The sequence below is a fragment of the Saccostrea cucullata genome, unplaced genomic scaffold (assembly GCF_032062105.1).
Source record: "Saccostrea cucullata isolate Sc308-1 unplaced genomic scaffold, CSIRO_AGI_Scuc_v1 ctg2695, whole genome shotgun sequence".
Lineage (NCBI taxonomy): Eukaryota > Metazoa > Mollusca > Bivalvia > Ostreida > Ostreidae > Saccostrea > Saccostrea cuccullata.
Window position 1 is genome coordinate 35,092 of NW_026936105.1, and position 13,214 is coordinate 48,305.

General features: G+C 34.8%; 1 long non-coding RNA gene across 1 annotated transcript; it reads left to right on the forward strand.

The window, feature by feature from the left end:
* The first annotated feature begins 258 nt into the window (after positions 1-258).
* On the forward strand, positions 259-10,679 carry LOC134244752 (uncharacterized). The gene is made up of 3 exons (XR_009987284.1): positions 259-330; positions 561-735; positions 10,551-10,679. It is a non-coding gene; the product is annotated as an uncharacterized LOC134244752 (long non-coding RNA).
* The last annotated feature ends 2,535 nt before the right edge of the window (positions 10,680-13,214 follow it).

Consider the following 13,214-nt stretch of genomic DNA (forward strand, 5'->3'; position numbering starts at 1 on the left):
CCTCTCCGAGTAAGACTCTGTCCCAGAGTCTACAGATTAAAAATTATAGTGAATAATACACATGCAAAATTAGATATGCTTTTAAATATTTTGAAAATTTAAATCATATGACGAAAGTCACTGTTCAGAGTTTAAATCAATATCCATAGGGAGCACAATAGTCTGTCGGTATGGAAGGCTGAGCCGGTAAGAGGGAGGGGGGAGGGGTCAGAGTAAAAAAAAATATTGATCCCTTCAAACATTTTGAATAATTTTTTCTAGATCAAAAGTGTTGTTCCTACGGATGTGGGTGTAGAACTAGATGTGTAGATCCAGTAGGAAAAATTAAAGGTGCGTACTCTATTCAGAATATTTTTTGATAGTTGATAAAGAATGAACTTTAAAAATTAAACGTGTTAAATACATCGTTCTTCATCTATTTGTTTTGAAATACTAATTCCCCAACAAGTGTTTTCTATTAATAGGGATATTTTTTTAGTGTTGAGAAGCAAAAGTGTAATAATCAGCATCACTTTCTGATTCAAGTAATTTATATTTATGTTCTGCGATTGCGTGTTTAGTTGACGTCTGCTCCCAACCAAAAGTTGTCGGTCGCTGCCGAGCTGCGTTCAGACGATGATGGTACAATAAAAGAAATAAACAGCTGTGAGCTCTTCATTTATGGCGGATGCCGAGGAAACAAAAATAACTTTCGGACAGAGGGGGAATGTCGGGACCGATGTTTGATGATTCTTTGTAAGTACTGATTTAAGATACTTTTTATTATACCCCACACAACAAGTTGTGTGAGGTATAATGTTTTTGAACCGTCCATCAGTTCTGTTTTTTGTTTGTTTGTTTGTTTTTTTTGTCAGCGCAACTCCTCATGAACTGCTGCACAAAATTTCGTCAAACTTTGCAGATATTTAGGATACAATGTGTAGATATGCATAGCACCAGAAAATTCCTACTCCTTTATTTTTTGCGGGAATTTCTGCACTTTTTAACTGGGATTTTTGGCCATACCTTGAATAAAGAGATAAACAGTTTTTCAGCGCAACTCCTCAAAAACCGCTGCACATAATTTTGTCAAACTTAGCAGATATTTAGTACACAGTGTGGATGTGCATATTACCATGAAATTCCGATTCCTTTATTTTTCTGGCATTTTCCTCACTTTTCAATTTAGATTGTTGGCAATATCTTCAATATAGAGATGAACAATTTGACAGCCCAACTCCTCATAAACTGCTGCATGTACAGACCTTTATTTTTTCCGGGATTTTCTCACTTTTTAACTTATATTTTTGGCCATATCTTGAATATAAAGATGACAGTACAGTTTGTCAGCACAAGTCCTCGATCATTAACCGCTGCACAGAATTTGCAGATACGAGTATTTAGTACACAGTGTGTAGATATGCATATTACCAGGAAATTCCGATTCCTTTATTTGTTTCGGGGAATTTTAGCACTTCAAGATTCTGGGGAGCATGGGTCACTTTTTCTTTCATTTTGACAGTTCTATTTGAATCAATTTAATGTTATGTATACAAAAGGGAAGAATTGTTTGGTTTTCTAAATGTATGTGACATACAGTGTGGTCGCCAGCTCCGGGTCACGTCAGGACGTTTCGTGGATATATTGAAGAATTGTTTGGTTTTCTACATGTATGTGATATACAATTCTTCATGACGAGTGTATTTCTAAATTATGTACGCTTTAATGTTAACAATAGGGCATAAAATAAACATGAGTGACCCGGAATTAGCAACTTTACTGTTCATATGGAGAAATGGTGTTCATTCTGCTCATTTACATATTCGCCATTTTGGAGCTATAATGGCGGCAGATTCTATAAAGGATTATATAGAGAACTTACAAAAAATTGGTAATTTTTATATTCTAACTATTTCGGATAAAGTTCTTCCGCCGATCTTTTGTTTTTTTTTATATCCTCTACCGGAAATAAGAATGATGTTGGTGCCAAAATGAAAGTTGCGACCGCCTTCTTGATTTGAAAATTCGAAGCGAGAGTACATTGTTTTATTGAAGGAAAGAGAACTGAATTAGTGTTTTTATCATATTTGGTGATTAAATGTAAGTGTTTTTTGCAAGATGACAAAGTTCTTCCGCCGATTAATAGGTGCAAACGAAGGTCTATTTTTAGAAAATATTGCTGTTATAAAATTATATAAAGAGTTACGACCGCCCTTTAAATTTAAAAACGGCAATTTTTTGCATTCGCCTGACCTACTAATTATTGAAACAAACGGTATCATTATTTGCCAACTAACGATAACGCTAAATTCTACCCATTTGGATATGTCGAGAGCTTAAAGAAATTTAAATGAAAAGTCTTGCATGTTTTTATTTTAAAGAAATGAGTTTTTGCAGGATCTTATGAATATTAATGAGAAGTAAATCACGTGGGAACAACCTCATGAATAAACTGCACGTCATTTCTCCATATGTAGTGTACATGTTTTATGATACCCCACGCAACAAGTTGAGAGAGGTATGTTTTTGACCCGTCCGTAAGTAAGTGTGTCAGTCAGTCCTGTTTTTTTTTTTTTTTTTTTTTTGCCAGCGCAACTCCTCCGCTGCACAGAAATTCGTCAAACATCAAAGATATTTAGGACACAATAGGTTGACGTGCATAACACCAGGAAATTCCGATTCATTCTTTTTTCGGGGACTTTTCGCACTTTACAAGTGAAATTTTTGGCCATACCTTGAATATAAAGATGAACAGTTTTTCTCCTCAAAACCCCCTGCAGAGAATTTCGTTAAACGTAGCACATATTAGGACAGTGTGTAGATATGTAGTTATTTTACTGGGAATTTCGGCACTTTTCAACGTAGAAATTTTCGACATACCTTGAATATAGAAATGAACAGATTGTCGGCGCAACTTCTCAAACTTTGCAGATAATTCGGACACAATGACTTTCAGTCCGAAAAATCTGACGTTTTCCTGGCTTTTTTACGATTTTGATATTTTACATGCCAGTAAAACGTCAGAACCGGCGCCATTACGAAAACTTTGAATTCGCCGCCAAATGACTTTGTGTAGATGTGCAGATGTGCATATTACCAAGAAATTGGAGATCCTTTACTTTTCCCGGCAATTTAGCACTTCGAAATTCGGGGGAGCGTAGGGTATGTGAGCCTGCTCACTTTTTCTTTCATTGCAATGTATTATGTATAGAACATCTCATTTTTAGCTCTACTGGTCAGAGACCAGAAGAGCTTATGCGATAGTAATGCGTCCGTCCGTCTGTCTGTCCGTCTGTCTGTCTGTCTGTATACAATTTTTCAAAATGCTACTCCTCCTACAGTTTTGGTCCGATTTCAATATAACTTGGCACACAAGTAGATTACACTAAGATACATAATTCTGTGCATTGGTTTTTGATTTCGATGAACGGTGTTGCCATGGTTACTAAAAAGAGAAATTTCTGTGAAATTGTTTTAAAATGCTACTCCTCCTGCAGTTTTGGTTCAATTTCAATATAACTTGGCACACAAGTAGACTACACCAAGATACATTGGTTTTTGATTTCGATGAACGGTGTTGCCATGGTTACTAAAAATAGAAATTTCTGTGAAATTGTTTCAAAATGCTACTCCTCCTACAGTTTTGGTCCGATTTCAATATAACTGGGCACACAAGTAGACTACACTATGATAGATAATTCTGTGCATTGGTTTTTGATTTCGATGAACGGTGTTGCCATGGTTACTAAAAATAGAAATTTCTGTGAAATTGTTTTAAAATGCTACTTCTCCTACAGTTTTAGTCAGATTATAATATAACTTGGCACAAAAGTAGACTACAATAAGATACATATTTCTATGCATCAGTTGTTGATTTCAATGAATGATGTTGCCATGGTTACTGAGAATAGAAATGTTTGTGAAATTGTTTCAAAATGCTACTCCTCCTACAGTTTTAGTTCAATTTCAATATAACTTGGCACACATATAGACTATACTAAGATACATAATTCTGTGCATCGGTTTTTATTAGCTCTACTGGTCAGAGACCAGAAGAGCTTATGCGATAGTAATGCGTCCGTCGTCCGTCCGTCTGTCTGTCTGTAAACAATTTTTCAAAATGCTACTCCTCCTACAGTTTTGGTCCGATTTCAATATAACTTGGCACACAAGTAGACTACACTAAGATACATAATTCTGTGCATCGGTTTTTGATTGTGATGAACGGTGTTGCCATGGTTACTAAAAATAGAAATTTTTGTGAAATTGTTTCAAAATGCTACTACTTCTACAGTTTTAGTCTGATTTCAATATAACTGGACACACAAGTAGACTACACTAAGATACATAATTCTTTGCATCAGTTTTTGATTTCGATGAACGGTGTTGCCGAGGTTACTAAAAATAGAAATTTTTGTGAATTTGTTTCAAAATGCTACTCCTCCTACAATTTTGGTCCGATTTCAATATAACTTGGCACACAAGTAGACTACACTAAGATACATAATTCTGGGCATCGGTTTTTGATTTCAGTGAACGGTGTTGCCATGGTTACTATAAATAGAAATTTCTGTAAAATTGTTTCAAAATGCTACTCCTCCTACAGTTTTGGTTCGATTTCAATATAACTTGGCACACAAGTAGACTACACTAAGATACATAATTCTATGCATCGATTTTTATTTTTTAATGAGTGGCAAGGATCATTTTTCTATTTATTGCTGATTTAAAGTCTCAAGTCCCAACTGCTACTTTTCTCTTCCTTTGTTTTAAGTATAAACCAGTAGAGCTACAGTCTCGACAGAGACTACTGGTTTTTATTTCGATGAACGGTGTTGCCATGGTTCCTAAAAATAGAAATTTCTGTGAAATTGTTTTAAAATGCTACTTCTCCTACAGTTTTAGTCAGATTATAATATAACTTGGCACAAAAGTAGACTACAATAAGATACATATTTCTATGCATCAGTTGTTGATTTCAATGAATGATGTTGCCATGGTTACTGAGAATAGAAATGTTTGTGAAATTGTTTCAAAATGCTACTCCTCCTACAGTTTTAGTTCAATTTCAATATAACTTGGCACACATATAGACTATACTAAGATACATAATTCTGTGCATCGGTTTTTATTAGCTCTACTGGTCAGAGACCAGAAGAGCTTATGCGATAGTAATGCGTCCGTCGTCCGTCCGTCTGTCTGTCTGTAAACAATTTTTCAAAATGCTACTCCTCCTACAGTTTTGGTCCGATTTCAATATAACTTGGCACACAAGTAGACTACACTAAGATACATAATTCTGTGCATCGGTTTTTGATTGTGATGAACGGTGTTGCCATGGTTACTAAAAATAGAAATTTTTGTGAAATTGTTTCAAAATGCTACTACTTCTACAGTTTTAGTCTGATTTCAGTATAACTGGACACACAAGTAGACTACACTAAGATACATAATTCTTTGCATCAGTTTTTGATTTCGATGAACGGTGTTGCCGAGGTTACTAAAAATAGAAATTTTTGTGAATTTGTTTCAAAATGCTACTCCTCCTACAATTTTGGTCCGATTTCAATATAACTTGGCACACAAGTAGACTACACTAAGATACATAATTCTGGGCATCGGTTTTTGATTTCAGTGAACGGTGTTGCCATGGTTAATATAAATAGAAATTTCTGTAAAATTGTTTCAAAATGCTACTCCTCCTACAGTTTTGGTTCGATTTCAATATAACTTGGCACACAAGTAGACTACACTAAGATACATAATTCTATGCATCGATTTTTATTTTTTAATGAGTGGCAAGGATCATTTTTCTATTTATTGCTGATTTAAAGTCTCAAGTCCCAACTGCTACTTTTCTCTTCCTTTGTTTTAAGTATAAACCAGTAGAGCTACAGTCTCGACAGAGACTACTGGTTTTTATTTCGATGAACGGTGTTGCCATGGTTCCTAAAAATAGAAATTTCTGTGAAATTGTTTCAAAATGCTACTTCTCCTACAGTTTTAGTCAGATTTTAATATAACTTTGCACACAAGTAGACTACAATAAGATACATATTTCTATGCATCAGTTGTTTATTTAAATGAATGATGTTGCCATGGTTACTAAGAATAGAAATTTTTGTGAAATTGTTTCAAAATGCTACTCCTCCTACAGTTTTAGTTCAATTTCAATATAACTTGGCACACATATAGACTATACTAAGATACATAATTCTGTGCATCGGTTTTTATTAGCTCTACTGGTCAGAGACCAGAAGAGCTTATGCGATAGTAATGCGTCCGTCGTCCGTCCGTCTGTCTGTCTGTAAACAATTTTTCAAAATGCTACTCCTCCTACAGTTTTGGTCCGATTTCAATATAACTTGGCACACAAGTAGACTACACTAAGATACATAATTCTGTGCATCGGTTTTTGATTGTGATGAACGGTGTTGCCATGGTTACTAAAAATAGAAATTTTTGTGAAATTGTTTCAAAATGCTACTACTTCTACAGTTTTAGTCTGATTTCAATATAACTGGACACACAAGTAGACTACACTAAGATACATAATTCTTTGCATCAGTTTTTGATTTCGATGAACGGTGTTGCCGAGGTTACTAAAAATAGAAATTTTTGTGAATTTGTTTCAAAATGCTACTCCTCCTACAATTTTGGTCCGATTTCAATATAACTTGGCACACAAGTAGACTACACTAAGATACATAATTCTGGGCATCGGTTTTTGATTTCAGTGAACGGTGTTGCCATGGTTACTATAAATAGAAATTTCTGTAAAATTGTTTCAAAATGCTACTCCTCCTACAGTTTTGGTTCGATTTCAATATAACTTGGCACACAAGTAGACTACACTAAGATACATAATTCTATGCATCGATTTTTATTTTTTAATGAGTGGCAAGGATCATTTTTCTATTTATTGCTGATTTAAAGTCTCAAGTCCCAACTGCTACTTTTCTCTTCCTTTGTTTTAAGTATAAACCAGTAGAGCTACAGTCTCGACAGAGACTACTGGTTTTTATTTCGATGAACGGTGTTGCCATGGTTCCTAAAAATAGAAATTTCTGTGAAATTGTTTTAAAATGCTACTTCTCCTACAGTTTTAGTCAGATTATAATATAACTTGGCACAAAAGTAGACTACAATAAGATACATATTTCTATGCATCAGTTGTTGATTTCAATGAATGATGTTGCCATGGTTACTGAGAATAGAAATGTTTGTGAAATTGTTTCAAAATGCTACTCCTCCTACAGTTTTAGTTCAATTTCAATATAACTTGGCACACATATAGACTATACTAAGATACATAATTCTGTGCATCGGTTTTTATTAGCTCTACTGGTCAGAGACCAGAAGAGCTTATGCGATAGTAATGCGTCCGTCGTCCGTCCGTCTGTCTGTCTGTAAACAATTTTTCAAAATGCTACTCCTCCTACAGTTTTGGTCCGATTTCAATATAACTTGGCACACAAGTAGACTACACTAAGATACATAATTCTGTGCATCGGTTTTTGATTGTGATGAACGGTGTTGCCATGGTTACTAAAAATAGAAATTTTTGTGAAATTGTTTCAAAATGCTACTACTTCTACAGTTTTAGTCTGATTTCAATATAACTGGACACACAAGTAGACTACACTAAGATACATAATTCTTTGCATCAGTTTTTGATTTCGATGAACGGTGTTGCCGAGGTTACTAAAAATAGAAATTTTTGTGAATTTGTTTCAAAATGCTACTCCTCCTACAATTTTGGTCCGATTTCAATATAACTTGGCACACAAGTAGACTACACTAAGATACATAATTCTGGGCATCGGTTTTTGATTTCAGTGAACGGTGTTGCCATGGTTACTATAAATAGAAATTTCTGTAAAATTGTTTCAAAATGCTACTCCTCCTACAGTTTTGGTTCGATTTCAATATAACTTGGCACACAAGTAGACTACACTAAGATACATAATTCTATGCATCGATTTTTATTTTTTAATGAGTGGCAAGGATCATTTTTCTATTTATTGCTGATTTAAAGTCTCAAGTCCCAACTGCTACTTTTCTCTTCCTTTGTTTTAAGTATAAACCAGTAGAGCTACAGTCTCGACAGAGACTACTGGTTTTTATTTCGATGAACGGTGTTGCCATGGTTCCTAAAAATAGAAATTTCTGTGAAATTGTTTCAAAATGCTACTTCTCCTACAGTTTTAGTCAGATTTTAATATAACTTTGCACACAAGTAGACTACAATAAGATACATATTTCTATGCATCAGTTGTTTATTTAAATGAATGATGTTGCCATGGTTACTAAGAATAGAAATTTTTGTGAAATTGTTTCAAAATGCTACTCCTCCTACAGTTTTAGTTCAATTTCAATATAACTTGGCACACATATAGACTATACTAAGATACATAATTCTGTGCATCGGTTTTTATTAGCTCTACTGGTCAGAGACCAGAAGAGCTTATGCGATAGTAATGCGTCCGTCGTCCGTCCGTCTGTCTGTCTGTAAACAATTTTTCAAAATGCTACTCCTCCTACAGTTTTGGTCCGATTTCAATATAACTTGGCACACAAGTAGACTACACTAAGATACATAATTCTGTGCATCGGTTTTTGATTGTGATGAACGGTGTTGCCATGGTTACTAAAAATAGAAATTTTTGTGAAATTGTTTCAAAATGCTACTACTTCTACAGTTTTAGTCTGATTTCAATATAACTGGACACACAAGTAGACTACACTAAGATACATAATTCTTTGCATCAGTTTTTGATTTCGATGAACGGTGTTGCCGAGGTTACTAAAAATAGAAATTTTTGTGAATTTGTTTCAAAATGCTACTCCTCCTACAATTTTGGTCCGATTTCAATATAACTTGGCACACAAGTAGACTACACTAAGATACATAATTCTGGGCATCGGTTTTTGATTTCAGTGAACGGTGTTGCCATGGTTACTATAAATAGAAATTTCTGTAAAATTGTTTCAAAATGCTACTCCTCCTACAGTTTTGGTTCGATTTCAATATAACTTGGCACACAAGTAGACTACACTAAGATACATAATTCTATGCATCGATTTTTATTTTTTAATGAGTGGCAAGGATCATTTTTCTATTTATTGCTGATTTAAAGTCTCAAGTCCCAACTGCTACTTTTCTCTTCCTTTGTTTTAAGTATAAACCAGTAGAGCTACAGTCTCGACAGAGACTACTGGTTTTTATTTCGATGAACGGTGTTGCCATGGTTCCTAAAAATAGAAATTTCTGTGAAATTGTTTTAAAATGCTACTTCTCCTACAGTTTTAGTCAGATTTTAATATAACTTTGCACACAAGTAGACTACAATAAGATACATATTTCTATGCATCAGTTGTTTATTTAAATGAATGATGTTGCCATGGTTACTAAGAATAGAAATTTTTGTGAAATTGTTTCAAAATGCTACTCCTCCTACAGTTTTAGTTCAATTTCAATATAACTTGGCACACATATAGACTATACTAAGATACATAATTCTGTGCATCGGTTTTTATTTTGATGAGTGGCAAGGATCATTTTTCTATTTATTGCTGATTTAAAATCTCAAGTCCAAACTGTTACCTTTCTCTTCCTTTGTTTTAAGTATAAACCAGTAGAGCTACAGTCTTGACAGAGACTTCTGGTTTTGTGATAACTTTGGCTCAAGTGAGTCGAACGGTATCTGGCGTTCGAACCAATCAAACAAAGGCCTATGGATTTAAGCGATAAACACTGACCGTATACAGTTGACGGTTTACTCTTACTTTAAGCGGGGCATGTACGGAGATAAAGAAAATAAATGAGAAAATTTATGGAGTGGTCATAGGTATAGTGTTTGGGGCACTAGCATGTGAAATACCGTATTTAGGGGCAGGATGCATGGTTGTCAAATTCTTCACAAGCAACTGAAGTGTGCTTTATTCCAGCCCTTTATTTTCGTTTAATTAGTTGATGAGCTAAATATTTCTATTACAAAAGAGCTTTCCATGTAAGACTTCGACTGTAAAAGTCAACGCCCTTCGCAAAAGTTCTGTAAGCACTATTGCCTGTCATTGTTTTTTTTTTTTTTTTTTTTGGTCGCATGAAGTGCCACGTTTTCTGTAAAGAGGAGATAATTCAGTTGAAAATCTTTTTAGCCACCTGGGCTAAAAAGATGAACATCATGAAATTTATTTATTACAGACTGTGAATTCAGATTTCTTCGAAATATGAACCCCCCACCACTAGATAATAGAAAAATAAAAAAAAAAATGTAAAGAACAGCAAAGTCGCGATACATACATTAATAGAAGGATTTTTGGGAAGTGCAGATTGAAGTTTGTTCGAATCATTACTCCTGGGTAGGATCGGAAAAATTGAAATTTTTAATTTAAGCATGTAATCAAAGTAATAGAATATAAAATAGCGCAAAAAATCTGCTTATTTAAAAAAAAAATAAAAAGTTACTCAGGTTAGTTTCATAACCCATGGGTTACATGGTGAAAGGATAATAAAGAAAAATGAAAAAAAAATATAAGTATAAGCAAAATGTATTTCTATTTTGCAGGAACTTTGCCCTATCGAATAACAACTGGCTTTAGAACTGGAACGACTACCTGATGTAGCAAGGATACGTATTTTAAATTTCATTGTGTTGTTGATTTTTTTATCAAACTTTAAATAAATCAATGCTTGGACGAGATTAAAAGCCATTCCTTCATATGTTTTTGTCTAATTTTTTCCGGGGAGCTAATAAAAGGTTTGCATGATTCTAATGTAAATCAGTCTATCTCTAATCAAAGGATTGATTGATTGTATGTTGTTAACGTCCATCTCGAGAATTTTTCACTCATATGGAGACGTCACCGTATGCCGGTGAAGGGCTTCAAATTTTTAACCTTTACTCGGCACTCAGGGCCATTGGGCAGTGACGGATCTTTTTCGTGCCAGCACCTACTGCGACACGGGGCCTCGGTTTATGCAGTCTCCTCCGAAGGACCTGTCTCCACGTCCACTAATGGGATTCGAGCCAATCAAAAGATTGAAAACCTACAGTACTAAACAACATATTATTTTAATTTTTTTTCTCACCTTTTTCCTCTCAAAGTTCCTTAAGCATTTGTTTAGGTCAAGGGACTGTCGAAATGTAAATGTCAATGAGCATGAAATGCCCATTTCGTTTTGTCTCCTGCTGAAAGTGGGAATATTAGTTGTGGACTGTCTGTCCGTCTGTCTTTCTTTAGTTTTGTTTTTCTGTAATACTTTCGTCTCCACACGATATCTTAAATCCTAAGAGCTTTTCCAGTGAAAATTTATACAACTCCCTATGGCCTAAGGATGATCCCTATTGATTTTGAGGTCAAGGTAATGAATTCAGATATTCTGTCGTATTAAACACGTCCCTTTCCGCGCGTTATCTCGAGAGGTCTTTGAATTTTATTTATTTATTTATTTTTTTTTTTACAAATTCCTATGATTAAGGAATTGAAACCCTAATAATTTTAAGGTCAAAAGGTCAAGGTCGTTAATTCATACAAACTAACTACATGACCGCCGAAATATTACTTAAATATTGTCGACTCGAAGTAAAACAAAAATCAGTCAACTACATAGTTATGATGAGGAACGGTGTTTCTTCTTAAATTGTGAATTTCATGGTCCCAAATTCAGGCTTTGTGGTGTAAGGGCGGGACTTTAATGATAATATAGTGAACACGCATTAATTCTTTTAAAATCTTCTTCACTGCTCCTGGGTATTTAATAAACTAACTAAATTTATCATTTATAGTAATGATGAGGATGGGTGCCTTTTCTAAAATTGTAAATTTCATGGCCCCAGGTCAGGTGTTAAGGTGGGCCTATAAAGATTTAATAGTGAAAATAACTGAAAACCTTCTCCTCTAGCTAGATTTTGTCATGAGTATTAAGCAGATGAACGAACTACCTACATGTATGAAGCTATGATGAGCAACAATTCTTCTTCCACAATTCCGATTTATAAGGCCCCGTATCAGATGTGCCATAGAAGGAGTGGGGGACTTTAATTATATTCTGAAAATGAATTATGCTTTGAAATATATTCCTTGGTATTAGACATTTATAAGAAAGGGTGCCTTTTCCAAAATTTTGAAACCAGGGTCAGGGATTTACCGGGGGAAGGGGGGCTACTAATTATTGCTGAATAATACTGATTAATTGAAATGCATCATTTTGTTCAGAATATGAGCAATGATACCTCTTTCAAAATTTGGAATGTCATAGCGCCTGGTTTAAAACATGAAACAATTTTTTTTAAGTAGGAATTTAGGTGACGTATAAGGCCCATAGACCTCTTGTTTTCCTAAGCAGGGGACACGACTTCTCTGAATAAGGTCCGCCAAGAAGAGTTACCTCCCCCAGGTGGCGCTTGTGTACTATGAGGTATAGATCCGTCGCCATATTGTTTACTTTATAAGTTAGAAACCGCGTTTGTGATAAATCTTCGATATGCCAGTGTATTGCTGTGTACCTATGTGTAAAAATAAGATAGGTGGGCATCTGTTCCCTTCGAATCCTGATCTTAGATTAAAATGGCGAGTCGTGATTCGAAGATTGGATGTGAAAACACGAAAGTTATGGGAGCCAGCTGCTCACGACCTGGTGTGTGGCGATCACTTCACACCCGATGATTACATTCAGTCAACATTACTTGGTTAGTCCGTTATCGTAATCTTATTGTTGATCTAATTATAATTATTACGTTTTTAAGTTTGGAAATAATTCTTAAATCAAAATTATCGTTCTTAAACGATGGTAGTTATCTCAACGCGATGTTCAGCATGCTGGTCATAGCCTAACGTTAACCTACAACTGTTTTTATACCCTGACGGAAAAATACGTGGTTTTCGATTTACCACTTACACAAACATCTGACAGTATTGTTTTTATACCCATATGATTAAATAAAGAGAAAACGTAAATTTGAAAGTAAGCTTCAGACGAGTTTCATTTATTTTAAGGGGAGAGAAAGAGACTGAAACCAGAAGCTGTTCCTTCTGTCTTTCCCTTTGCGTGTAAGAATGAGTTACCTAGCACAAGAGTGCAAAGATACAGTAAAAGATTCAAGTGTAATACAGATCAGAGTAAAAATGTTTTTATTAGTGAATGTGTGGTGAATGAAAATGTTCCTAGTAGTGAATGTGTTGTGAATGAAGTGGTGGTGGAATCAGTGCAAGAAGTTAGTGTAGATTGT